Genomic DNA, 26870 nt, shown 5'->3' with positions numbered 1-26870 from the left:
ATGTACAGATTAGATGGTTTTGAAGTGTTATCTGGATTTCACCCTTTTTCTCTAATGGCCCATTTAGACAAGGTGGTCTTCATGATGTTTAGAAGTGTTGGACAAGCAATTAAGATCTGCGCATATGATGATTGGCAGCACATTTCTATGTGCTGAATAAGAACAATTCTTTAATAAAAATGAGTGGACTTGTGATTACTTGGGTTTGACAAATCAGTATGGAATGAAAAATGTTAGGTTAGAGACCCGAACCTGACCCCAGACAATGAATCCTATAGCAGTAAATGGGAATGAGACGTTCTGTGGCGTTAAATGGTCTTAGTAAGGACTGGGGGGGGGGTGCAATCTAAATGGGGGTAAGGGCAGGACAACTATACCTTTCATGTTTCCTGGAAGAATACACTGAGGTCATTCTTTTCTTGGCCTGATCATTAAAAGGGTGGTTCACCCATATTTTGTCTAGATCGATATTATATTGAGAAACTATGTTCCTCTCAAATACCTTATGTTGGCAATGGTGCCTGTGAGAGGCGTTATTGCAGACTGCTGTTCCCTGCTCCATGACCTCGGGGATCCGGTGACGTCACATTCCCGACACGTCACATCCCTGCGGCCGGCCCCAGTCTTCCAGAGTCAGAGCTGTGGGGGGTGTTTCACAGCTCAGTGTCTCCTGCTTGCAGCGCTCTGCTGTGAGGGAGGAGGGAGCAGATGGGCTGTGATGAGCAGTGAAACACTGCCCATAGCCAATCACTCACGGACACTGCGGCTGGCTGCTGTGTCAGGAGATTGACGTGACATCACCGGATCCCTGAGGTAACGGAGGCCGTGAGTCACGGAGCAGGGCACAGCAGTCCACAATAGCGCCTTTCACATTCACTATTGCCAACATAAGGTATTTGAGAGAAACATTGTTTCTACATATGTATCTATCTAGACAATAAATATGGGTGAACCACCCTTTTAAGATTCATGAATGACTTTTCACTGCTTCCCCCTGCCCAAAACTGTGCCAGTGTCTGCTATACATGTCTTCCCACCCTCTTGTCGGCATCTGATTGGTTACAGTTTATTGTATGGTAGTATAAAAAGATTCGTTAAAAAAATGGTATGTTTTTTGCCATAGTTTTGATTACCAGCACAGGTAAGTGGCTGCAAGCCCCCCCCCCCTCACCCCAGTGGTCTGCTTTACTGTGGCTATTTATCAAAAATAGAGAAGATGCACCCATTTTTTTTTTAAACTATCAAATAGGGGACCCTGCAATTTTTATTTAAACATCTTTTTATTGAATTTTAACTGAATTTCTTTTACAATCTGCTCTTATACAAAGAGCATTTCATTGATGACATTATAATCAAAACAGTCCCGCCCACCCCTCCCCCCGCTCTGCGTGCGACCAGAAGCAACTTAAAATGGTAACTTATGTAATTGGTATGTGTCCATTGAGCAGTTCAAGAAGGTACCAAGAGGTCTGTCCAAACTGAGATTTAAGTCTATCCTTAAGCACTGTAGCCAAGTTAGGTATAAATAAAGACCATGTTTCAAAGAAACGCTTAATCAACTTCTCCTTATTCGACAGTGCATCCAGCCAGTCCATTTTGAATATGAACATTAGTTTTGTTTGGATAAACGCTAGAGAGGGTGCTTCAGGATTTACCCAGAGATGTAGGATACTTTTCCTAGTGGCCGAGGCCCAAATAGTTAACATTGCCCTGGTACCTCTCGGAAGACTTTGTTGAGCCTCCTCCAACATGTTAAAAATCGCCCACTGTGGTGTCAGAGCAAACTGAATATTGTATGTGTTTTGTAAGACTGAGTGAACGCTTCTCCATACTCCCTGTATCTGAACACAGTCCCATAAGTGGTGAAACAGGTCAGTGTCTCTTATGCCACATTTAGAACAAGAGTATAAGGCATTTGTGTCCATTTTTGATTGAATTTTTGGAGTAATATATGCTCTATGTAGAATCATCAAGGCCATATCTGTGTAGCTACTGGACGACAGAAATTTACGTTGCAACAGCGTGGCTTGTAAAAAATCCTTTACCTCGAACTCTGGCATGTCTACCTTCCATTTTGCTGGACCTGTTGTTTTCCCCTCCCATGTCCAAACTGTACGCAACATTGAATAAACCTGACTAGTCGAGGACGCCTGGCTTCTTGCCCTCCTAAGAAAGTTATCCACACTTCCGCCAAGATCTCCCTTTGGCTTGTCAACAAGATATTTTTGTGCCAAGCTACGCGCCTGAAGAAAAAGAAAAGGCTGACCCACAAAAGCTGGAAATCGGTGTGCCGCCTTCTCGTAAGAAAGCAAGAACCAATCAGGCTCCATTAGATATGCAGCATAAGCACAACCCTGCATTGACAATGTTTCATAAATCCTCGGAGGGCGACCCTGGAGGAATCTCGGATTTCCAATAAAGGGTTGAAATGGGGAACTTGAAGTGTTAATTTTACCAAGTTTCCTCACCTTCCTCCACGTTAGTATAGTATGCCATAGTGTTGGATGATCCCTAACCTCACTCGGTATTTCCTCATTCCCTAAATGCAGCAATGCTGTTAACGAGACTTGTGAACATAGCTGTTGTTCCAATTGTACATTGGCAAAGTGAGATACTCCTCGCACCCAGTCCACCACATATCTCAAATTTGCTGCTAGATTATATCTGCCCAGATCTGGAAGATTTATGCCCCCTTGCCCCTTTTGGTAATTGAAGCTTGATTAAGCTGATCCTAGTACGCCCCTTGTGCCCCCAAATGAATTTTCCAAAGGATGAATTTAGTAGCTTAATATCTGATTTGCGTAGAAGCAACGGGAGAGTCTGAAATAAGAACATTATTTTGGGGAATGCTACCATTTTAATTAAGTGACATCGGCCCGAAAAGGATATTTTCAGATGTTTCCAAGATTGGAGTAGATGTATTAATGAATTTATAAGAGGCTTATAATTAATTTGATATAGTAACAAGGGGTTTGCTGGGAGCTGAATCCCCAAATATTTAATGGACCTGGTACACCACTGGAAGGGAAATAAGTTGTTATCAATTTTACCCGATTTGTACATTGCCAATGCCTCAGTTTTTTTGTAATTTACCCTGAAGCCTGAGGCCTTTCCAAAATTATTCAATGTGTTCATTATCTCTGGAATCGCTTGAGAGGGATTGGCAATAAACAATAAAATATCATCGGCAAAAGCCAAAAGTTTAATTGTTGTCCCACCGACTCTCATGCCCTGAAATATTGCTAAATTATGTAGGGTCCTCAACATTGGGTCCAGAGCCAAATTAAACAATAAAGGTGACAAGGGACACCCCTGCCTCATTCCCCTCTGTACCTCAAATGGCTCAGAGAATGTATTATTTATAGATAGTCTGGATTTGGGTTCTGTGTATATCATCTTGACTGCTTCGCAAAACCAGGATCCCACCTGGTGACATGCCAAAAGATTATGTAAATAGGCCCAAGAGACCCTGTCAAAGGCCTTGTCCGCATCAAGGCTAACTACTATATGTTTGGTACATCTATGCTTCCTACTATAAGAGATAGCCCCAATAGCCGTCCTGATGTTATAGGTGATGGATTTCCCGTGCACGAATCCCGTTTGGAAGGGCAGAATAAGATCTGGAATCACTTGTTGTAATCTACCAGCTAGTATTTTAGTAAAGATTTTAAAATCAGAGTTGAGTAATGAGATGGGTCTGTATCCCTCCACCTGTAGTGGGTCTTTTCCTGGCTTAGGTAATACTATAATGTTTGCCTCATTGAACCTGTCGGGAATTATTCTATCTGTGACTATCTTATTATACACTGCACATAGATGAGCACCGATAGAGGCTCCCAAGATCTTATAATATTCGTTACTAAATCCGTCGGGCCCTGGGCTTTTGGCTAGTTTAAGAGTGCCAATAGTTTCTACTATTTCTGAAATATTTATAGGGGCGTTTAGTACTACTCTTTGTTCCTCTGTCAAGATGGGCGCTATGGTACCATGGATAAAATCAGCTTCCCCGTCCACCTCCCTCGGTTCCGCCTCATACAGCGAGCCAAAGAATGCCCTGAACTCCTCCACTATTTCCTCATCTTTTGTTACCATGGTACCATCTTTCTTTTTAATTTTGTGGATTCTAGTGGTGGTTCTAAAGGGTTTGGTTAAAGAAGCTAGTAATTTCCCAGGTTTGTTGCCCCATTTAAAGTATTTATGTTTCTGGTAGTCCAGGTTACTAAGTGCCATCTCATGGGCCAAGGTGTCCGCTGCCTCCTTGGCCTCCAAGAAATGTTGTTTTGTCGCATCCGTGTTGTTATTTTTAAAATCTTTATATGCCTGCGTGAGAAGTTTTTGTGCAGATATAGTTTGTTCCAGGAGCTTTTTTTCTCTTATGGCTGACATATGATATTATCTGACCTCTTACTACTGCCTTGGAGGCAGCCCAATACAAACCAGCGTCCCCACTATGCTCGTGATTATCATTCTCATAAAAGCTCCAGTAGTTTTGTAAAGAAGCTTTGAAATCCTCAGATTGATATAAATATGAAGGAAACCTCCACCTTCTTTCCCGTAGTATTGTGGTAGATAATAACAAATTAAAAGTAACCGGTGCATGATCCGAAATACAGATGTCTAGGATGTTGGAGGAAAGTAAATGTGGCATCAGTGCTGGGCTTAGTAGCCAATAGTCAATCCGTGTATGTAAGTCATGGACATGTGAATAAAATGTATAATCTTTATCTATTGGGTGCTGCATGCGCCATGTGTCTATTAGTCCCAATTGATTGACGAGATATTGCAAACCACTATGGAGCGCCAATAGAGGAGATGGCTGGGGACTTGACCTGTCTAAAATTCCATCATGAGCCTCATTGAAATCTCCGCCTACAATTAAATTAGTCATATCCCAACCTGTGATACTTTCGATCAATCTGGCTCTGAACTGTGGATCAGGAATATTTGGTGCATATATGTTTGCTAAGTTGTAGATAGTGCCCTCTATCTTCACTTTCACCAATAATAATCTCCCCATAGGGTCCTCTGAAACCTCCAGAACTTCATGACTAATATGCTTATTGATCAATATAGCTACCCCTCTTTGTTTTCTCGTAAATGATGCTTCTGCGCATACGGCATATTTTCTGCTGTGAAGAAATGGGTGATTGCCCTTCATCCAGTGTGTTTCCTGTAAGAAGACAATATGGCAATTTAAACGATGTAGATAATTTAAAACTTTTTTCCTCTTAATAGGAGAGTTTAACCCGTTAATATTCCAGGAGCACCAATACAGCGATTTAATCGTGGACACATTTGTGCTCTCTGTGTTAGTCATTTATCCTATTCCAGAAGGAGGAATTAATTGTAAAATTATAAACAACCTATTTGGGTTCCCTCGTCCATCCCAGCGAGTAAACGCGACAACTCATATGAGAGCTAAACTGAAGGTACGCACGCAGGGCCCCCTAACCCCTTCCCATCTAAACAAAAACCTTAATCTAATGGCAATGTCACCTGCCTCTCTGGCAGTCCTGACACTGAAAAAAAAAAGGAAAAACAGAATGAACATCAGAACTGTAGCACAGTGACGTCTCCGATTTAAGTGTCTGTGTTGACTGCTGGCGAAGCTCCATTTTCCTGAAGAAGGTAATTTAAAGCCAACTTAGGATCTTCAAAAGTCCAATTCTTTCCCCCTGTAGTGAAGCGTAGAACAGCAGGATATAGTAGACTGAAGCGAATATTTTTTTCCGCCAATAGTTTGCATACTGGATTGAAGGCTTTGCGTCTTGTTGTCAAGGCTGCTGAGTAATCTTGGAACAAAAGCAGTTTAGAGTTATTGTAGGTAAGTGAGCGATTTTTTTCTAAATGCTGTCAGCAATCTGATCTTATCTTGGAAGTCCAGGACCTTAAAAATTACTTGTCTGGGTCTGACCTCTCCATCATTTCGAGGTGGGCCCACTCTGTGGGCCCTTTCAATAGCAATTGGCCCCGACTTTAGATCCAATTTCAAAGCTCCTGGTAGCCATTCTGAAGTGAGTTTCAGTAGATCAGCTTGCCGAACCGATTCAGGGACGCCCACCAACCTTAAATGATTGCGTCTGGACCTGTTTTCAAGATCATCTACCTTGTCCAGCAATACAGCAATGTCCTTATTCCTGGTCTGCAGCATCTCTGAAATTTCCTTTACAGAGTCCTCCATGTCAGAGACCCTCTGCTCCACATCTGTTAGCCTTGAACCCTGGGCATTAACTTGGGTGACTATAACGTCTAATGAAGACTGGAAGGCTGCCAGCCGCCCATCAATCACCGGCATCAAGAGATCCGTGATGGCCTTAGCAGTGGCCTGGGGTGGGTCTGTAGTTGCCTCAGGGGAAGCCCCTGGTGATGGGGGTGCATTTTGGTTTCGTCTTTGCGGTCTAATTCCTTTACTTGGTTGTGTGGCATTGCTCTTACCCACAAATTTATCCATAGTAAGAACTGTAAATATGGAGCTTCTTTAGAGACTGTGGTGACGTCACAATAACATAAGCTTAATTACATCTGTGTGGTAAACTTGGCTGTTTCACAATTATTTCCACGCTGTGTATGAGTGTATAGATAAATCCAAAAATCCAGCACTCATATATGATTTTGAAAGAAAAAAATTCTTTATTGGAACAAGCAGTTCTTTATTGGAACAAACAGTTGTGTATGCTGTGTAATATTTCGGTCAAACGACCTTCATCAGATTACACTGTGACAGAAAATAAAAGAGAAAAATGCTATATATGAATATCACTATTAGCATAAATAAACACATATGTATTGACGTATAATCTCATAACATATTATGTCACAAAACAGTTCAAAAAACAAAATCTGATGGACTCTCAGAATATTCAGACATACAAATATATATATAAAGAGAATAATATATGTCAGAGAAAAAGCGGGGGGCTGCATCACGGGCAAATGTAATTCACTCTTTTGCTATCATGTCAATATAAATCCTATGAATGAAGAAAAATAAGACATAAGTAGCTATCATAGAAACTGAGTACTGTGCAGAAAAGATATGAATGAAAATACCATAAAGACTTAGTTAAAAAAGGTTCCCATCATAGATAGCATAGATCCGAAAAAAATGTAAAGGAGAATAAAGGAATGCACTTACCAACGTTTTGGAATAGTGGAAAATAGGATATAGATGAAACACTGCCCGTCCGGGTCTGTGGTGCCCATGTCCTATCAGCCTGACGTCTGAGATTTAAATAGACCGCCTAATAAGGTAGTGGGCGTGTGGGTACTGATTAACGTAACGTCACTTCCGGTCTAACAACAGGAAGTGACAGTGCTGGGTGGCAATATGTAAACGGCCTGGTTGGCAAACAATTGCAAGTAAGGAGGCACAAAAAAACACCGGTTAAGTACTAGATGTTTTGTCTGAATTATAAGTATAAACGATAATGGGTGGGAATTAGTAGTTTTAATAGAGGGATGAGATAAAGTAGTGGGCATATAGATACTAATAGCATAACGTCACTTCCTGTTTCACTTACAGGAAGTGACGATGCTGGATGGCAATATGTAAACGGCCTGGTTGGCAAACAATTGCATGTGTGGAAGCAGTGGTCGGGGTTACCCAATAAGAGGTTTTTTTACTTGTGATACCTCATTTGTGGTTTACGTTATCAAATGCCCTTGTGGGCTACTATATGTGGGTGAAACAACACAGTCAGTCAAGGAACGTATATCACAACATAAGTCTACAATAAGGTGTGAGAGATTGACATTACCACTCCCATTTCATTTTCATAAACAGGGCCACAGTGTGAGCCAGTTACGGTTCCAAGTTCTAGAACAGGTTCTTCCACACAGAAGGGGAGGTGATAGGGTTAAAACCCTAAAACAGAGGGAGGCGTATTGGATCTTTACACTTCAGACACTGGAACCAAAAGGTCTTAATCGAGATTTTGTTACCTCTATTTTTCTATAGTTATCTACATTCATTTTTTCTTTTTCTTCCTTTTTCTTAGCAGAGAAACTGAATATAGTCCAGAAGATGGTCCATTCGTATAGGTATTCCTTAACCTCTCTCCTGCTCCCCCTTTTTCCTATCCCTTCCACACTCATAAATTTTTCATAAATTTTTCCTTATTCTTTCCCTTTCCTTTCCCCCTCCCCCCCTTTTTTTCTTTTCCCCTCTTTTTCCGTTCTATCTTTTCTTTTGATTCCTCCTTTCCCTGTTCCCTCTTCTTTTCCATCCTCTTGAATTTTTATCTTTCCAAAAAAATTCTTTTTTTCTTTTTTCGATCTTCTTTATAGTATTTCTTATCTTATTAAAGAGCACCATTCCCGTTTCCCGATTTTCCTTCCCTTCTACCCCTTAAACAAAACTTTTTTCCTATCCCTTACGTTTTTTTGCATATTTTGTTTAATGTTTGTATTTTTTATATTTGGTTCCCCTCATAAATAGTAAATTCCTTCTCATTTCTTATCTATGTTGTTCATATTTCTATATCTATAGATATATATTCCACATCTAAGTACTTGGTCACAGGTTTCAAGCGCTTCCACGCTTGTGAAGGTTTATATACTGCCACTTAGTACTGTTACTTCCTTTATTTACTACTAGATTCACCTTATTATGCAGTCTATTTACATATGACATACATCACAAGTTCACTATTAAAATTACTAAATCCTTCCCACGATCGTTTATATTTATACTTCAGACATAACATCTAGTACTTAGTCGGTGTTTTTTTGTGCTTCCACACATGCAATTGTTTGCCAACCAGGCCGTTTACATATTGCCATCCAGCATCGTCACTTCCTGTAAGTGAAACAGGAAGTGACGTTATGCTATTAGTATCTATATGCCCACTACTTTATCTCATCCCTCTATTAAAACTACTAATTCCCACCCATTATCGTTTATACTTATAATTCAGACAAAACATCTAGTACTTAACCGGTGGTTTTTTGTGCCTCCTAACTTGCAATTGTTTGCCAACCAGGCCGTTTACATATTGCCACCCAGCACTGTCACTTCCTGTTGTTAGACCGGAAGTGACGTTACGTTAATCAGTACCCACACGCCCACTACCTTATTAGGCGGTCTATTTAAATCCCAGACGTCAGGCTGATAGGACATGGGCACCACAGACCCGGACGGGCAGTGTTTCATCTATATCCTATTTTCCACTATTCCAAAACGTTGGTAAGTGCATTCCTTTATTCTCCTTTACATTTTTTTTGGATCTATGCTATCTATGATGGGAACCTTTTTTAACTAAGTCTTTATGGTATTTTCATTCATATCTTTTCTGCACAGTACTCAGTTTCTATGATAGCTACTTATGTCTTATTTTTCTTCATTCATAGGATTTATATTGACATGATAGCAAAAGAGTGAATTACATTTGCCCGTGATGCAGCCCCCCGCTTTTTCTCTGACATATATTATTCTCTTTATATATATATTTGTATGTCTGAATATTCTGAGAGTCCATCAGATTTTGTTTTTTGAACTGTTTTGTGACATAATATGTTATGAGATTATACGTCAATACATATGTGTTTATTTATGCTAATAGTGATATTCATATATAGCATTTTTCTCTTTTATTTTCTGTCACAGTGTAATCTGATGAAGGTCGTTTGACCGAAATATTACACAGCATACACAACTGCTTGTTCCAATAAAGAATTTTTTTTCTTTCAAAATCATATATGAGTGCTGGATTTTTGGATTTGTTGATATAGGGGTTGGACCCTATCCAGGCACCATTAATTTTGTTGGAGTGCCGCACTTCCACATATTATTGAGAGTGTATAGATGTTACTTGAAAAAGACCAGTCAGAAGGGCAGGAGGCAGGCCAGATGACTGATCCCACTTTTTGTTTTTCACCCTCTTCTATACTGTCAGTGCTGGTGAAGTGGTGAAGTAGGGGTTAATCAAGTTGAGCTGTGATGCACTTCAGGCTTATCTGCCTCTGTTTACTGTTGCAGATTACAGACCTTGTGCAGCAGCCATTTAAGATGAGACCTGCAGGGATGTATCTGCCCCCTTCACAGCCCCCTGTTTATCTCCTGACCTGCTCTCACAGCCGAATGTCTCCAGGGGCTCTCAGCTCCCTCCTCACTCACAGTATCTCAGACGTTGGGCCTGTCCACGGAGCTCTGTGTGACAGGTAAACACAGCGTGCAGTCCTGTTTGCTGAGCTTGCTGCTGCTCAGTGTTTCACTATTTCTTCTGAGGCAGGGAGGGGAGTGTGTGAGAGTTCACTGAAAACTATGGCTGCCGCTGGAAGCACTTCAGTCCCCTTCCCTGTCTCCTTTTGGATGTTAGTGCCTGATATTTAACCCCTCTCTTACCAGGTCCCGGGTGCTTTCCGTTTGCAGTGGCACAGCTGCAGGGGGAGCAGGGAGGATGGGCAGCGTTCCTCTGTGCAGCACAGCCCACAGCCTGGTGCTTTGTGTCAGAGCACTCCTTTCTTTGTGGTGCAGCATACACCTTTCACCTCCGGAGTATCAGGAGAGCCGGGCCTGATGTGCGCCCCTTGTCCTGGCCTTATCCCTGCAGCCTTGAGATGTTAGGATGGGCCTGGATAACGTTTTTGGCCTAGGCTGCTGCAGGAGCTCATGATAAAAGCAGCTACCTCGTAGCTCCGCCTCCCGGAAGTGACCCTGCATTTTTTATTTTTAAAAGCGGACTACTGGTGCTTGGTATTCAGTTCCAGAAGCCCTGTGGATATTTGTCCCTCAAACTTAAAGGAGTTGTCTGACATGCACTCGAAAAAAAATTTAAGCTAATCTGTGCTGTATTGTAATATAAATGACCCCTACATTGTTTTGTTTTCTGACTTTTGTTCCTCTTGAATTATCCCTTTATTCTCTGCAGCTCTGTTTACCTGCAGCTGAGCTCAACCAAACATGATAACTTCCTGTATTCTTGGTTGCCAAACTTCAGTCAGAGCTGGCACTGCCTGGCCTCACTATCCAGCCCCGCCCCCTGCTCGCCCTCTGCACACTCATTGGCTGTCAGTATTCTGCCCAGCACTGACCTCTCAGCATTGGAAATAACAGAGAAGAGATCCTGCTTCTCTCATCTGACACAGTAATCACCTCACATGCACAATGGTGACACAGAGATGTGACATGTTCCTCACCGCTTATAGATAAATGTGTAAGGAAGATAGAGGTCTCTCTATCTCCTTATCTGCACTGTAAAGCGCCATGCAATAAATAGTGCGCAAATAATAATACTCTGCAATAAAATATAGTTACTATAGATTTTTGTGAAAACCCTTGAGCACTTTTTCCTTTGGCTAAATGACATTTTGGTCATGCTGTCAAATATCGCAGCATGCCTATATCACTACTAGCATGATGCCGGTCCATGAGGTCACTTTCGCTTTCATTTCCATTTCATTGCATACGGCAAAAAAAAAACCGGAAGCAGCTAGATAATTAGATGGATAGATATAGAGGCATGAATGGATAGATGGATAATACATGAGAAAGGTATGTATGTGTGTGTGTGTGTGTGTGTGTGTGTGTGTGTGTATGTGTGTATGTGTGTATGTGTGTATGTGTGTATGTGTGTGTGTTTGTGTGTGTGTGTGTGTGTGTGTGTGTGTGTGTATGTATGTCTCCTACATTTTGTAATCTTGCACCCTTTAGTGCCTTTCATGTGGCACTAAAGGGTGTTTAGCCTTGTATTTAGCAAAAAAATATTTAAAAAAACATGGGGTCCCCTATCTTTTGTAGCCAGCTCAGGTAAAGCAGACAGCAGCAGCCTGCAGACCACAGCTGGCAGCGTCACCTTGGCTGGTAATCCAAAACAGAGGGCACCCCACGCTGCTTGTTTTTAAATAAAAAAAATAAACAAAAAAAATGGGGTCTCCCCAAATGGGACTGTACCGCCCTGAGGGCTCGGCTGCTCCGCTGCTCGGGCCGAGCCGCTCGGGGTCTGGGCTCGGGTTGTTGGTGGCTCGAGCACCTCCGGACCGGGGGCCACGTCACTCCGTTAAGGGGAAGCAGTGGGGGTGGTGGTGTACGGTGGGTGTTGGGTGAGCAGTGATGCCACCCACGGTTTGTGGTGACGGGATGCACCACCGCTGCGGCAGGAGTGGAGGGTATTTCCCGGGATCGGTGTTGGTGGTGCAGCCTCGGTGTTAACCCCTCCGTGGGTAGGGGCGTTGCGTCACGGGGCTCGATGGGGAGGGCGATGGCTATGTGGTGCGGTGTCCGGATGGCACTGGTGTACTCATGATTAATCACACTCGGAGTCACTGGTAAACCAAAGTTCGAGGATGGTCGGTACCCGCGGCCGGCTGCTGATGTCGCTGATGAGGTTGGTGATGGTCCCTCTTCCCTGCACCTCTGGTCTTGGTGTTCGGCTCCCCTGTCTGGGCAGTGGTAGCCTGCTCCGCGGCGTTCAGCTGCCGGAGGAGCCCTCTGTTGCCCGTCAGGTGGTTGGCCTTTGGTGGTGGCGCTCACCCGGTCTCGGTGGGCTTTTGCCTTCTTTCGGGTCTTGGGGTGAGAATGAACCCGTGAGGTCCAGACTGCAATCAGTTAATTTGCCTACACTCAGTGGTTTCCAAGCTAGGACGGGGTCTAAGTACCCGGTTTCTGGTGCTCCAGTAAACGGTTGACTCCCCGGTTCAGGTCCGGCTGGCTCCAACCCTGCCCGGTCCCTACGGTTCTGCCGGTCGTACACCAGTACTCCTGCAGGCGGCCACCACCGTCTGCCTGCCTGACGTTACAAGGGTCCCAGGCTCCTACCTGGGTCCCTGACAGCTCTACTCCTCTACACCTCCTGTCACTGTCACTCTACAACTCAATCTGTTTGTATTTACTGCCTCAGGACAGTAGTCTCCTTGGTGGGCATGTCTTTCCACCTGACTCTGCCCACCTGGTGTGCCCTACTTGCCCTGAGGGAGGCATCAGGTCTCCCTTTCAGGTGACTGTTGTGCCCTCACTAGGGGTGGGGGGGTGTGGTGTTGGTGGTGTTACCTGTGACCCCCTGGGGGTCCAGGGCGTCACAGGACCACCAGCCAAAGTAAAGCAGGCAGCTGTGGTCTGATATTCTCAGACTAGGGAAGTCCAATTATTGGACACCCCCAGCCTAAAAATGGCAGGCTGCAGCCACCCTAGAAGTGGTGCATCCATTAATGTGCCAATCCTGGTATGTTGCCCTTGTGCAGTGGCAAATGGGGTAATATATGGGGTTGATACCAGCTGTGTAATGTCACCTGGCATCAAGCCTTGGCATTGGTGATGTCATGGCGTCTCAGATACCCAACATTAGTCAGTAATAAAAAAAAATCAAAACCTATTTGGGGAAAAAAAACACTCCCCAGCACATTCTCTCTTTCACCAATTTATTAGAGCAATCAAATCTGGTCTGGCGTAATCCAATAAGGGAGGGGGGGGGGGGCTCACGACGATCCATACTCACTGTCCCAGTCAATGAAGAAAGTCCCCCCCCTGTGCTGTCTCCCACAATCCTGTTCATCTCTCTTCCTCTTCCCCTGTGCTCTCCCCAATCTGTGATCGCTCCCCCCCCTTGTGCGGTCTCCCACAATCCCATGCGCTGTCTCCCAAACCCCCGTGCTCTCGTTCCCCTCCTGTGCTCCCTCTTCCCTCCCTGTGAGCTTTCTCACACAATCCGTGCGCTCTCTTCCCTCCTCCAACTGAGTGCAGGTCCGAGATGCAGGAGAGCAAAAGCTGGCCAGTGCTATCAGCTGATAGAGAGCGATCAGCTGATCGCTCTGAAAGGCCAGCTTTTCATACTAATGAGATACAGTGCACACGAGGGAGACTGCTCCATACTGATGAGATACAGCGGGGAGGGGGAGTCCTTTCCCAGGGCGTCGGGCACTAAACATGATAAAGTGCTGTTGACACAGCACTGACTGTCTCTCTGAAAGAAAGTGAAACTTTCTTGTTCCTTGCCTTATTGAACTGGACACTGAATCGGCTGGAATTCAGGGCACACATAGCTGGGCACAAGAGGCAGGGGAGGGAGACTACGGAGTGTGTGGGAGGGGGCAGGTACTCATCGCACTGCCCACTAAGCAGCAGGGGCAGCAACATGCTGTTCAGACTTGCATGTCAACATGGTCCTGCCCCTGTTGACATGAAATGACCGTAAGCAGCAAAATTGCAGCAGGAGCGGTCACATGACCATTCTGAGCTGGGTGAGAGGGGCTGACAGCAGGGCAGGTAAGTGGTCACTATCTATGTACCTGCCCCAATGTAGCCCAATAGGGAAATAATAAAAAAAAAGCAAAATAAGCTGGATAACCCCTTTAAAGAGACTAGCCTGCAGCTGACCCAGAAGTAGTGCATCCATTTAGATGCAGTCTACCTGTCTCATCCCAATTGAACTCATGTGACCTGACTGCTCTGGTGCCTTGTCCTGCAATCCAGCAACAGTTCAACTGAGTTAATTGAGCAGCGGGCAGCCCTCAGTTGAACCCTGTCTGATTGCAGGACACGGCTGCACATCAATCCGCAGTGTGAACTCCAAGATCAGACTGCTGTCCACATTTCAGTAATCTGGCAGTGGATTCACCAGTGGTCACTTGGTATCATGGGAACCTGGCTGTGACTTCCCATGCACAATCCCAAGAGATGGTTCCCAAACCTGTCTGATCTCAGTTATATTCAGCCCATATGCTTTACACTGTTGGTGGCCTCCAGGTCCCACACTCCTGTGATCCAGCATAATGAGAGGTTTTACGCTTCAGAATGGAATGGAAGCGGCAATGGAGACTAGCTGGTTATTGGTAAGCATTTATTTCTATAGAAGTAATACGTTTTCTTGGTTGCATCTGCTGCATGACACTCTATTTTGCAAAATTCAACCAATCAGTCTGACCATGAGAATTGAGTCCAATTCATGAAATGGCTCACCATACTGTGTACAAGTGTTCTGTTTTTGTTTTTTCTCTTAGAATGTGGTAGTAAGGTTGATAAACCTCCCATTTGTGAGCTCTACATATGACATGGTGTCCTCCACCTACGTGACCACTAAAGACAACCATCCCTACATGAAGTCTGTATGTGACGTCGCAGAGAAAAGTGTGAAGAGCATCACTTCTGTGGCCAGCGCCATGCCAATCCTGCAGAAACTCGAGCCTCAAAGTAGGTTTAGCGTCTTGATGGTACAAAATGTTCCTTTGTTTGCAGCTGCTGGTCACCATTTTTCTGCACCATAAAAGGCTGTTGGCATGAAAAACAAATCTCTACTTTCCTATCCTCATTGCGTATAGTATTCCTGAGCTTTTCAGAGCAGGGATTTCCTGCTCCAATGGTCAGGATAATTGGTCATGGTGCACTAGCACAAATCCCTCTTGGCCCTCATCAGAGCTGGAAGTTCAAGTCCAGTGTGGATCAGAGGCTGTTGGGAGGAAAAGTGAATGTCTGGACAGTGCAGAAGTTGGGGTGTAAGGCACTAAATTCAAACAATATCTTCTCACAAAATGTAAGTTCCCAGGAAATGCCATGCAAATGGGAATTTTTTTTTTTTTTTGGCCTAATCCACTCGCCTTTTTAGTCTTAATACTGGAAACTAGGGCTGAGTGAACCCAGACTGTTAAAGTCCAAATCTGTGCGGTTTCAAAATGTCCGGGATTTGAGTGTTTTATTCAGCACTCGAGACATTAAAAAAAAATATGACAGGAGTATTTCATACTCACCGAGGCTCAATGTCATGGCAGCACACTGCTTCCATGTTGCACATTCATTTCTTGTGCTGCAATGGCATGCACACAGCTTTCCCTGCCCACCGGCTGTCCTATTGTCTGATTTGGTTGCAGTCAGGTGCACCCCCAGCCTGTGTAACCACATCTGCCTGCAATCACTGACAGGCGCTGTCTGCCGGTCAGTACCAAGGTATAAAAATAAATCAATTGGAGCAGGGGCCCTGGTATTCTGATACCCAGCACAGAGCCTATGGCTACAGCCCCAGCCCAGTGCTTATCTTGTCTCGGTATCAAAAGAGGAACCGAATGTGGCTTTTTAAATGAAAGACTTGTGGTCGTTTTTTTTGTGAAATGGTTAAAAAAAAACTGCATATGGGGTTTTTTTCATACACAGGGATGCCTTGGTGCAGGATTCCTTGGCATTCTGATGCCCAGCACAAATTTTTTTTATATATGTCTGTACTGAGGGAACATGATAGGTGCATGTTTAAAATGCCATCTGTTTCCAGCCAGAATAAATATTCTTTTCCTAACTCCACATGTGCATGGGAAAGGAGCCCATGCAATCTAAGATCACAGTAGATGCTAGTGTATGGGCTCCTTTAGTTACACTGCTTTCCCAACCCACCAGCTCTCCTGGTGCCTGTGATTCAATGCAGTCAGCTGACACTCAGGGTGGGGCATGTCTGACTAATCAGCAGCCCAGGCAGTGAGTGCAAAGCCTGGGAGCAGCATACAGCCATGCTGGGCCTTGGTAAGTCCCCCGCGCACACTCCCATTCCTCTAGCCCTTCTATCTCCTTTTTTTTTTTTTTCTTTTTTCTTTTAATCTCTGGATTCTGCTCCCCATAGACTGGGGGTGGCTTATAGATTTTGGGTTTTTTTTGGTTTTTTTTTGCGCGTAAACTCCAGCTCTACTAGAAACCTAAACAAAAGCTATGTATCATGGACTGTCTTAAATAAATATTTTTTTTTTATCTACAGTCCAGTCTCTCAGCATCAGAAGTATGCATAACACCTTGCCAGTATTCACAAGAACTCTGCTGGTATCAATATGTAGATGTAAAATTTTTTTATATATTTTTCCCTTCTCAGTTGCTCTGGCAAACAATATTGCCTGTGTTGGACTAGACAAGATTGAAGAAAGGTTGCCTATTCTGTATCAGCCTCCTGAAAAGGTAAGCAGATAAAATCATGCAGAGCCTTAAAGGGATTATCTACTACTTGGACAACCCACTTCTCAGTCCCCTTGTTCACTCTCATAAAAATAAAATATGCCTATACTCTTCTCCAGGCTCCACATGACACACCGGCCCAATTACCAATCAGCACTGGCTTTCTTCTGCCCACCTTTGGACAGCAGGATGTGAGCACTGTGCTAACTTTCTGCTCAAATGTCCAAAGTCAGACAGATGCTGGGTGCTTATTGGTCACGAGGCCTGCATGTAACATGGGCCTCAAACGTGGGTTTTGACATCACTGGATCTGCAGCTGTGCCAGAGGGGAGTATAGGCTTATTTTTACTGGGGTGAAGAGATTCAAGTAGAAGACAACCCATGTAAATTTCCCTTCACCTACTGTCAGATTACAGAGGTCCCATCTTGTATATTTTTAGGTTGTGGCTAATGCCTCAGAAGCAGTTGTTGGTGCCAGAGATGCTGTTATCCATAGTATCACAGGAGTAGTGGATAAAACCAAGGGAGCTGTGCAGGACAGTGTGGAGATGACTAAGGCTGTTGTAAATGGCAGCATTAATACTGTTCTTGGAAGCCGTGTAGTGCAGATCATAAGCGACCGTGTGGACTCTGCACTAACTAGGTCTGAATGTCTTCTGAAACAATACCTGCCATAAACAGATGAAGAGCTAGGTAAGCGAAACCTAGCAAGCCAATGGTGACCCAGCCTGGGAAACTTGCTTACCTGTGTGGACAGGGTACGTGAGATGTTTGTGCAGCCCAAAAAACTAGCCAGACTAATTTACAGGGTAATTTCTTTATAAATTGGCCCAGTTTTATTTCTTGGGACTTAGAGTTGGTCTGGCACCTAGAATGTGGCACCTAGGTGTGTAGCTTTCCACCAACTTTATATCTTACAAAATGCCCTCGATTTGCCTAACTCCTAATGTTACTGCATTTTTCTTGTGATGTTTTGATGGGTCATGTGGTCAGGGGTTGGATATAAAAGCAGTGAGTGGCACAATGTCAGTATCAAACTGCTGTAAACTACACAAGGGCTTGCTTAGAAGCACTAACAATATTAATCTATGAAGGTGGGTTTTTTGTTTGCTCCCCACAACCCCAAAAATCTTTATAAAAATTTCATGTTGCTGGTTTTTACATTTTTGCTCACATAGCTACTATAGTTACGGTACTATATGGGCATTCCAAATTTCTTTATAGCAAAGGAAGCATCTGAAACAGAAGGCTTTGTGTCCCAAGATAAGCCTGGCTACTATGTGCGCTTGGGATCCCTCTCTACAAAGGCCCGCAAGCGTGTCTACCAACAGGCCCTGACTAGGATGAAGGATGCCAAATGCAGGAGTCAGGAAGCCATTGCTCAACTCCAGAACACCATTGACCTGGTTAGTACGTGTGTTTCTAATGTACAGAAGAATCTACATTAAGGTTAGACTGCTTTATGGGGAACATGAATGTATTTGTTGTCACTCGCATATTAATGTGAGCGAAAGTTACAAGGTGACCTTTTTCTCTGGTACAACCCTAGAAACAATAATGCCTCAGATTAAAGGTCTACAAATTTAATGAAATTGGCCTACAAAGTACATTTTAATCACTATCTTGGAATATGGTCCAATTAAATGTATTAAAAGAAAATGATCCTGTGATGACCATCTCAATTGTGTAGCAACATATGGTGTTCCAGTTCATGGTCTGCACATACCACATCTCATGGACTTGGGCCAGTGGGAGGTGCAAGGTGCCCATAAGTGACAACACCATTGGCTTGTAGGTGTTGCTTTCTGAGCTCACATTTCAAATCACCAGTTCTGAGCTCCTCAATGTCTGTTAGACTGGACTCACACGAGCGTATGGCATCCGATGCGAGAGCATCGGATGTGATATGCTAATGTCCCCCGGCTCAGGCTCTGCTGCGAGCGTGAGCTGGGTGTCATGCGACTGTAACCCGATCTTGCGATCGGGTCACAGCTGTGAAGATGAGTGCAGGCGCTGCGGAGGAGAGGGAGGGGTTAATCCTCCCATCTCCTCCACTGTCAGCCTGTGCGTAGATCGCACTGCACTTGGATAACATCCAAGTGCAGTCCGATGTATCTCTCGCATCCATTTACTTGAATGGGTGCGAGAGATATGGCGGTAGCAGCAAAACGCAGCATGCTGCCGCTTTTCTCGCATCCAGAATCTGGATGCGAGAAAAGCTGACCAACAGCTCAACCTCATTGCCTAACATTGGTCAGAGTGCAATGCGAGAATTTCTCGCATTGCACTCGTCCGATTTTCACGCTCGTGTGAGCGTACCCTTATAGCCAAGCTCAGGACTGAGGCAGAAACTCTCCTCTGGTCTGTGTTTAGTCTGTGCAGGAACATACTAAAAATGATGAAAAGGAATAAATAAAAAGAATGAAGATAATAACTTGGGTATATATTATGTAGATGTATAACAGGTTTCTTGGGCAAGTTAGACATGGAATGAACATGAAATCTGTAGATAATAATAGAATGAACGCATATGCCATTATGCCATATAACCAGGTGTATATTATGTTACTTGAGCATTAAAGGTGTGGATCATGAAATATCAGTAGATTACAGGAAAATGAACGCATATGCCATATAATTAGGTCTAAATAATATATATATATATATATATATATATATATATATATATATATATATATTATTTAGACCTAATTATATGAACGCATATGCCATATAAAATGAACGCATATGCCATATAATTAGGTCTAAATTATATATATATATATATATATATATATATATATATATATATATATATATATATATATATATATATATATATATATATATATTATTTAGACCTAATTATATGGCATATGCGTTCATTTTCCTATCTACAGATATTTCCTGATCATTCCACACCTATAATGCTCAGGTAATGTAATATACACCTGGTTATATGCCATATTTGTTCATTCTATTATCTACATATATTTCACAATCATTCCACACCTATAATGCTCATATATAATGTTCATTCCATGTCTAACTTGCCAAAGAAACCTTTTATACATCTACATAATATACACCTAATAACTTATTATCCTCATTCTTTTTATTCCGTTTCATCCTTTTTAGTATCTCCTGTCTGTACACTCAGTGACTTGTGCTTCTCGCACCCAGTAAAGCAGCTCTGCATTATCAGACAGCCACTACAAAATATTGCAACAGCGCACCTAGAAGATTCAGTGTAGGGTGTGTTGTTTTTTTTTTTTGTTTTTTTTTAATCCAATTGCAGAATTTAACATTCAAAGATTCCACAAGTTAAATGTGAACTGTGGACATCTCTCCCCTCTTAAATGGGAGCTGGCATTTGTTAAACCCTTTGACATCTCAGTCTTAGGAATGTTAGGCTATGTGCCCACGCTGCGGATTTTGCCGCGGATTTGCCGAAAATCTGCAGCAGCGGCACTTCCAAGCCATTTCAATGGCATTTTGGAAATGCTGTGCCCATGCTGCGGATTTTTCCGCGGCGGATTTGCCGCGGATTTTGATCCGGAAAAATCTGCAGCATGTCAATTATTGTTGCGGATTTTGTTGCGGATTTTTCCCATGCAAGTCAATGCAAGGTGTAAAATCCGCAAGAAATCCGCAGGTCTGTTCCCACAGGCTCTTTTTTCCTGCGGATTTGGTGCGGATTTCGCAAACAAATCCACAGGAAGTGATGTAGGATAGTTCAGGAAGAGGAAGTTTCACCATTTTGTAGTGTAGAGTAGTGGCAGTGTAGTCGTGTTGTGTCCGGACTCTGGATTGCCAGCTAAAAGCAGCTAGTTACAGGCTGCTTGCTTTTAGCTGGCAAAACAGGATCCCAGGTCTTTTTTCACAATTCTTTTTAAAAAAAAAAAAAAAATGTGCTCCGCTGTATTTTCACTGTCCAGCCCGATGCAAGCAACTGAGGGCTGTGCTTCTCAGCGGGATAAGGCTGAAGCATTCTCTGCCCCTCCCGCTGAGAAACAGTCCTCAGCTGCCCCTGAAAATGGCGGCTCCGTTGTGAAGCGCCATTCACAGGTGCTGTACCGAGGCTCATCCAGCTGCCCTGATGCATTGGCTGGCTGGGTAATAACGGGGTTAATGCCAGTTTTCTGCAAACTGGCACTAAGCCCGAAGTTCATAATGTCATGCCTGTGTAGACACGGCCATTATGAACCTCCGTTTGGTACTAAAGAAAAGAAAACACTTTTTTAAAAAATTTTATTTGAAAGAAAAACACACACACATCCCTGATTGCCATCTTTATTACTCCCTGAATCCCCCGACGATAATCCATGACCACTCCGAGCCGGGCTCCGATGTGCACCCGGCTGACCCGGGCACTGACGTCAGCCGGTGACAGCAGCCGTCAGTGTATTATTAAATGCTGCACAGCTCTTTTCCGGCAGCTGGGAACGTCTGATATCAGAGCCCTGGTCAGCTGACTTAATTCGCGAGCGCAGGCGGGTCAGCTGACTATGTGCACTCATGTGACACGGGCACGGACGTCAGCCGGTCCCAGCAGCCGTCAGTGGTCGAGATGCTGCAAAGCTCTCTTCCGGCTGCTGGTACCGGCTGACGTCCGTGCCCGGGTCACATGAGTGCACATCGGAGCCCGGAACGTCAGCTGGTCGGTGTGCAGTCAGCTGACCCGCCCGCGCTCGCGAATTAAGTCAGCTGACCAGGGCTCTGACGTCAGACGTTCCCAGCTGCTGGAAGAGAGCTGTGCAGCATTTAATACACTGACGGCTGCTGTGACCGGCTGACGCTGTAACCCGGGCTCAGCTATGAACTGAGCTGACCCGGCCAGTGAGTTCTGCCGCTCACAGCAGCCGGCAGAGAGCAAACCAGTGATTACAATTGTCCTGGATTAACCTCTGAGGCTTGGGAGTAATAAAGATGGCAATCAGGGATGTGTGTGTGTGTGTGTGTGTTTTTCTTTCAAATTTTTTTCAAAAAGTGTTTTCTTTTATTTAGTACCAAATGGAGGTTCATAATGGCCGTGTCTACACAGGCATGACATTATGAACTTCGGGCTTAGTGCCAGATTGCAGAAAACTGGCATTAACCCCGTTATTACCCAGCCAGCCAATGCATCAGGGCAGCTGGATGAGCCTCGGTACAGCACCTGTGAATGGCGCTTCACAACGGAGCCGCCATTTTCAGGGGCAGCTGAGGACTGTTTTTCTCAGCGGGAGGGGCAGAGAATGCTTCAGCCTTATCCCGCTGAGAAGCACAGCCCTCAGTTGCTTGCTTGCATCGGGCTGGACAGTGAAAATACAGCGGAGCACATTTGTTTTTTTTTTGTTTTTTTTTTTTTAAAAATACCAGTGAAAGGGAACATGGCACCACATTTTTTGGCTGTAAGCTGCGGCCACCACCACTAGGTTATTATATACAGCCTGTTAAAATGCTGTATATAAGAGCACAGTGGTGTTGGCCGCAGCTTTTTACAAAAAAAGTGGCGACAGGTTCCCTTTAAACATTTCTGCCCCTTTATTACAAAATGGATAATGGAGAAGAAAGGAGGGTTGGGACAGGAAATGACATAGAGACTTTTTTTCCTTCAAAACAGACTAAGCTTTATTCAGAAACACAATAGAGTACAATGGACAAAATCCGCAACGAAATCCGCGTCAAATCCGCACCTATGCTAAGGTGCGGATTCCGGGGGAAAGCTGCGGGTTTTGATGCAGAAAAATCCGCAGGTACTTTCTCCCGTGGACACATAGCCTTAAGTTGCAAAAATAACCTCCACCAGTGCTGCTGTGTTCTGTACAAGGGGTGATTCAAAAAGGATGGTGCAGTTTTAAAGGTCTTTACTCTTGCACAATCCTTTGAATTGCCCCATTCATTATGCAGTTATGTCAGTTTGCATCTATTCACACTTGCCTTTTTCTGCTAAAAGGTCGAGGGTTGAGTTTTATTTCTTACCAGAAAGTCTGCAGAATAGAGAATAAATATCTTGCACTATAAAGTAGAGTAACCAAAATCACTCCTAAATTTTCAATGCATAGCTGGTGTTAAAGGCCCCGTTACACGCAACATTGCTAACGAGATAGCTGGGCTAACGGAATTCGTGACGCACATCCAGCGACACTGTTGCGTGTGACACCTACGCGCAACCGCTAACTATCCAAAAACTGCAAACATCTTTGATTGTTGACACGTCGTTCCTTTCCCAAATATCGTTCCTCGTTTAGGACGCAGGTTGTTCGTCGTCCCTGAGGCAGCACATATCGCTACATGTGACACCGCAGGAATGACTAACGGCGTTCCTGCGTCCTCCAGCAACGAGTTGGGGGTGACGTTAATGTGGCTGCTCTCCGCCCCTCCACTTCTATTGGTGGTCCGCTAATTGACGTCGTTGTGACGCGGCACGAACCGCCCCTTAGAGTTTGTTCGCCGGCCACAGCATCATCATTAGGAAGGTATGTGCATGTGACGCGTACTACCGATATTGTTCACCACGGGCAGTTATTTCCCCGTCGCGCACAACGGAAGTGGGTGTGATCGCTAGACACATCGCTGCGTGTAAAGCTGCCTTTACTTTCATATGATGAAAGTTGTCTGGAATTTTACAGATCAGCTCCTTAAGAGATTGTAGTTGTTACTGAGGAGATTCTTTAAGGCAGAGGTCTCAAACACACAGCCCCTCAGGCTGCTTCGTGCACCCCTCAGACCCATGCCCCTGTTGACTATCGCGGCCAGTTCAGGGGCCACTGTCTGCGCTTTGTCAGGTGAATGTTTTGCCGGCGCTGCGCACTCAGTCAAGCGCTCTATGCACAACTATTCCTCCAATGGAATTTGCCTGACCTCAGCTGCTTACCTCTGGCAGAAGGCTATGGCTGCTTTGGAAACTTTGTGCACAGAGCTCTACTTTGCGCATGCAGTGTCGGCAAAACAATCTGACATAAAGCACTGACAGTGGATAATGCCCCTGCACCAGCCGCAATAGTCAACAGGGGCACAGGCCTGCAGAGAGGAGGCAGCCGAGGGAATGCGGGACAGGTGAGATTTTTTTTTTTTTTTTATTTTTTTTTTTTGTGAAGGACAGCACATTAGCCCCTTAGCGACCTATGACGTATTGGGTACGTCATGGCTCCCTGGTACTTGATGACGTACATCATGGCGAAATCGCAGAGCCGATGTGGCTGCAATCGCTTTGCAAATACCTTACATTCAGGAAGGAGGGGACCTCTACCTGACCTCAGGAGGGGTGGCGTCTCCTCCCCTGACCTACAGAGGCTGTGATTGGCTGAGCGGCATTCGTCAGCCAATCACAGATACTAATGTTTCAGCCATTGAATGGCTGAAATATTGAAATCCAGCCATAATCAGGGCTGCTATAGCACTGATCATTGGCTGGAGCTGGGTGACCTGTTTTACCCACCCCTAGCTCTGATTGGAGAGACGGGCTTTTTGACCAGTCTCTCCAATCACTGGATCTGGGGCCGGAGACCGCTCCCCCTCAGCTTCATTCCAGTGTCTGTGGAAGCTGAGGAGAGCGATTGGTAAGTTATAGTGCCGCCGCCACCACATTACTATAAGATGGGGACAAGGCTGGGGACATTACAAGGATGGGCACAATACTACTGATGTAGGACATTACTATAGGATGGGGACAAGGTTGGCACAGTACTATAGGATAGGGACATTACTACAAGGGGGCAAGGCTGGGGACATTACTATAGGATGGGGACAAGGATGAGCACATTACTGTAGGATGGGGCACAATACTACAAGGGGACAAGGATGGGCACATTAAAACAAGATGGGGAACATTACTAAAAGATGTTGGCCAAAATTTCTATGTAGTGCTAATTGTAACACTATTAGTTACAAAGGGATAAAATGTAAAAAAAACTGAAGGCATGATTTTACTTTTTTTTTTTTTTTTACCATAAAGTTGTTTTTGTTTTTTTTTATATTTAAACAGAGTGCACACTTGTTATAACAAAGTGAATGTTCAAAATCAGTGATCCAAAGGTATGTAAAAAAAAAATATATATATGGTACCAATAAAAATGTCACTTTGTCCTTCAAAGAATGCAGCCCCCTAATTTTTTTAATTTTTCCTCTGGTTTGTTACAAACTAGTGATGGAGGGGGGCTCAGACACCTGCAATCACTAATCTAGGGCATAGTAGCAGCTGTGGGCTGTTATTAACCCCTTATTAGCCCAATTGCCACCACAACAGGTAGAGCCAGGTAAAGCACCAGGCTTGTCACTTAATGGTTGTGGCTAGCCTGGGTGGCTGCAGATTGCTATTTTTAGGTTGGGGGGGCAGCCAATAACTGTCCCCCTCCTGCTGGTGAGCATTAAATGCTGCTCTGCTCCACTCACAAGCATTAAGAGTAGATGGATTAACACATCAATTATCTGCATCAAAGACCTGGCATTCAACATGGCTGTACATGTCAAGGGGGTTAATGGTGAGAAACATGTGGGAGTCCCAGTTGGGCATAATGGTTCTTGGCAGTAGCTTTCATGACTAAAATGCATGACCAGTGTAGATGAATAGACCAAATGTATTACATTTAATCACATCCATCTTTCATGAACCCATGTAAATGTATTACTTTCAGATTGAATATGCAAGAAAGAACATAAATGATGCAACTCAAAAGATCCACGATGCTCAAGAAAACATGTACAACAAGTGGGTGGAGTGGACAAAAGTAGAAGATGCTGGTGGGGAAACTGAGGGTGCAGAGGTAATGACACTCCCTTGAGTCTTATGCTAGGCATCATCTGTGTACTGGAAACATAACATGTCTTCTTCTCCTTTCAGCAGATTGAATCTCGCACACTGGCTATTGCCCGGCATCTTGCTAATCACCTGCAAAGCACATGTCTGTCTCTGGTCTCCAGTGTCCAAGGTCTTCAGCAAAACCTTCAGAAAAAGGCTCAAAGTATTAGTGCCATGGCTGCAGATATCTATCAAACCTTCCACTCTGCCTCTTCCTTCAGAGACATGTCTGACAGCCTCTTAACCGCCACTAAGGACAAGATTACACAAATAAAGGATAATATGGATGAGATGATCAACTACTTCATAAACATCACTCCGCTAAATTGGCTTGTAGGTCACTTCACTCCAGAACTGGCAAGAAGCCAATACAGGGAGCAAGAAGTTGATGGGGAAGAATTGGACAAAGAGGAATAAAATCAAAACTTCCATTGTGATACTTATTCACACTTGCTGCCCCTTAGAATAAAATGGCATTAACGGGCAAGAGCCAGATTCACAGATGTGAATGGAGTTTCTCCAACACTAGAATGTCTTTAAACATTGTTTACAAATGTATGAACTCACTATGTACACTTGTTTTGTGCACTTTTGTATTAATAAAATGCTGCATTTAATTGTGTCAAGTGTACTATCTTGTTATAACTTGCTTTCTTGAAGTTTTTAGGATTTCTTCAGTGGTTTAAAAAAATCAAGCTTTACAATCTGGAGCAGGTACCCTTCATACCGTTATATTTAATACTCTAGTCACTAGCATAAAAAACCCCTTACAATCAATGGGTTGGGGTGGGGGGGGAGGGGGGGAGGAGAATCTTCATAGATGGACTTAACATGTTAAACTAGCTAAAATCTAATCTACAGAGAAGCTCAAAGCCTTATACAGTTACCATTGTGTGTATGTGTATAAAGGAACTGAGGAGGCTTGCAAGACTGACAACTCAGTTTAAAAAAAAAAAAAATATAAAAAGAAATTGTCCACATTTTCCCACCTTGAATGCACTAGTAAACATTAAAGTATAATAATGTGAAGTGTGGCCTGTTTGTGGTACTGCTCCCTGGTGAAGGTTAAGTTCTGCCAAGCGACAGGGACAGTACACGCAGTGAAGTTATGGGAAGCCCACAGGAGGAACCATCTGCAGGGTACCTCCTGACTTTCCCAGTGTAGTCAGGTAGGTAGAATTGGACAGTAGAAAGCTGCACTTGGGGAAATATGCAAGCCAGTAAGACGTTAGG

The 26870-nt window shown here is 44.0% G+C and overlaps 1 pseudogene; it reads left to right on the top strand.

Moving 5' to 3' along the window:
• The first annotated feature begins 834 nt into the window (after positions 1–834).
• Positions 835–26124, top strand: LOC142296037 (perilipin-2-like; annotated as a pseudogene).
• Positions 26125–26870: the final 746 nt, after the last annotated feature.

The sequence above is a fragment of the Anomaloglossus baeobatrachus genome, chromosome 1 (assembly GCF_048569485.1).
Source record: "Anomaloglossus baeobatrachus isolate aAnoBae1 chromosome 1, aAnoBae1.hap1, whole genome shotgun sequence".
In the NCBI taxonomy this organism is placed as follows: Eukaryota; Metazoa; Chordata; class Amphibia; order Anura; family Aromobatidae; genus Anomaloglossus; species Anomaloglossus baeobatrachus.
This window is presented reverse-complemented; position numbering and strand designations above follow the sequence as displayed.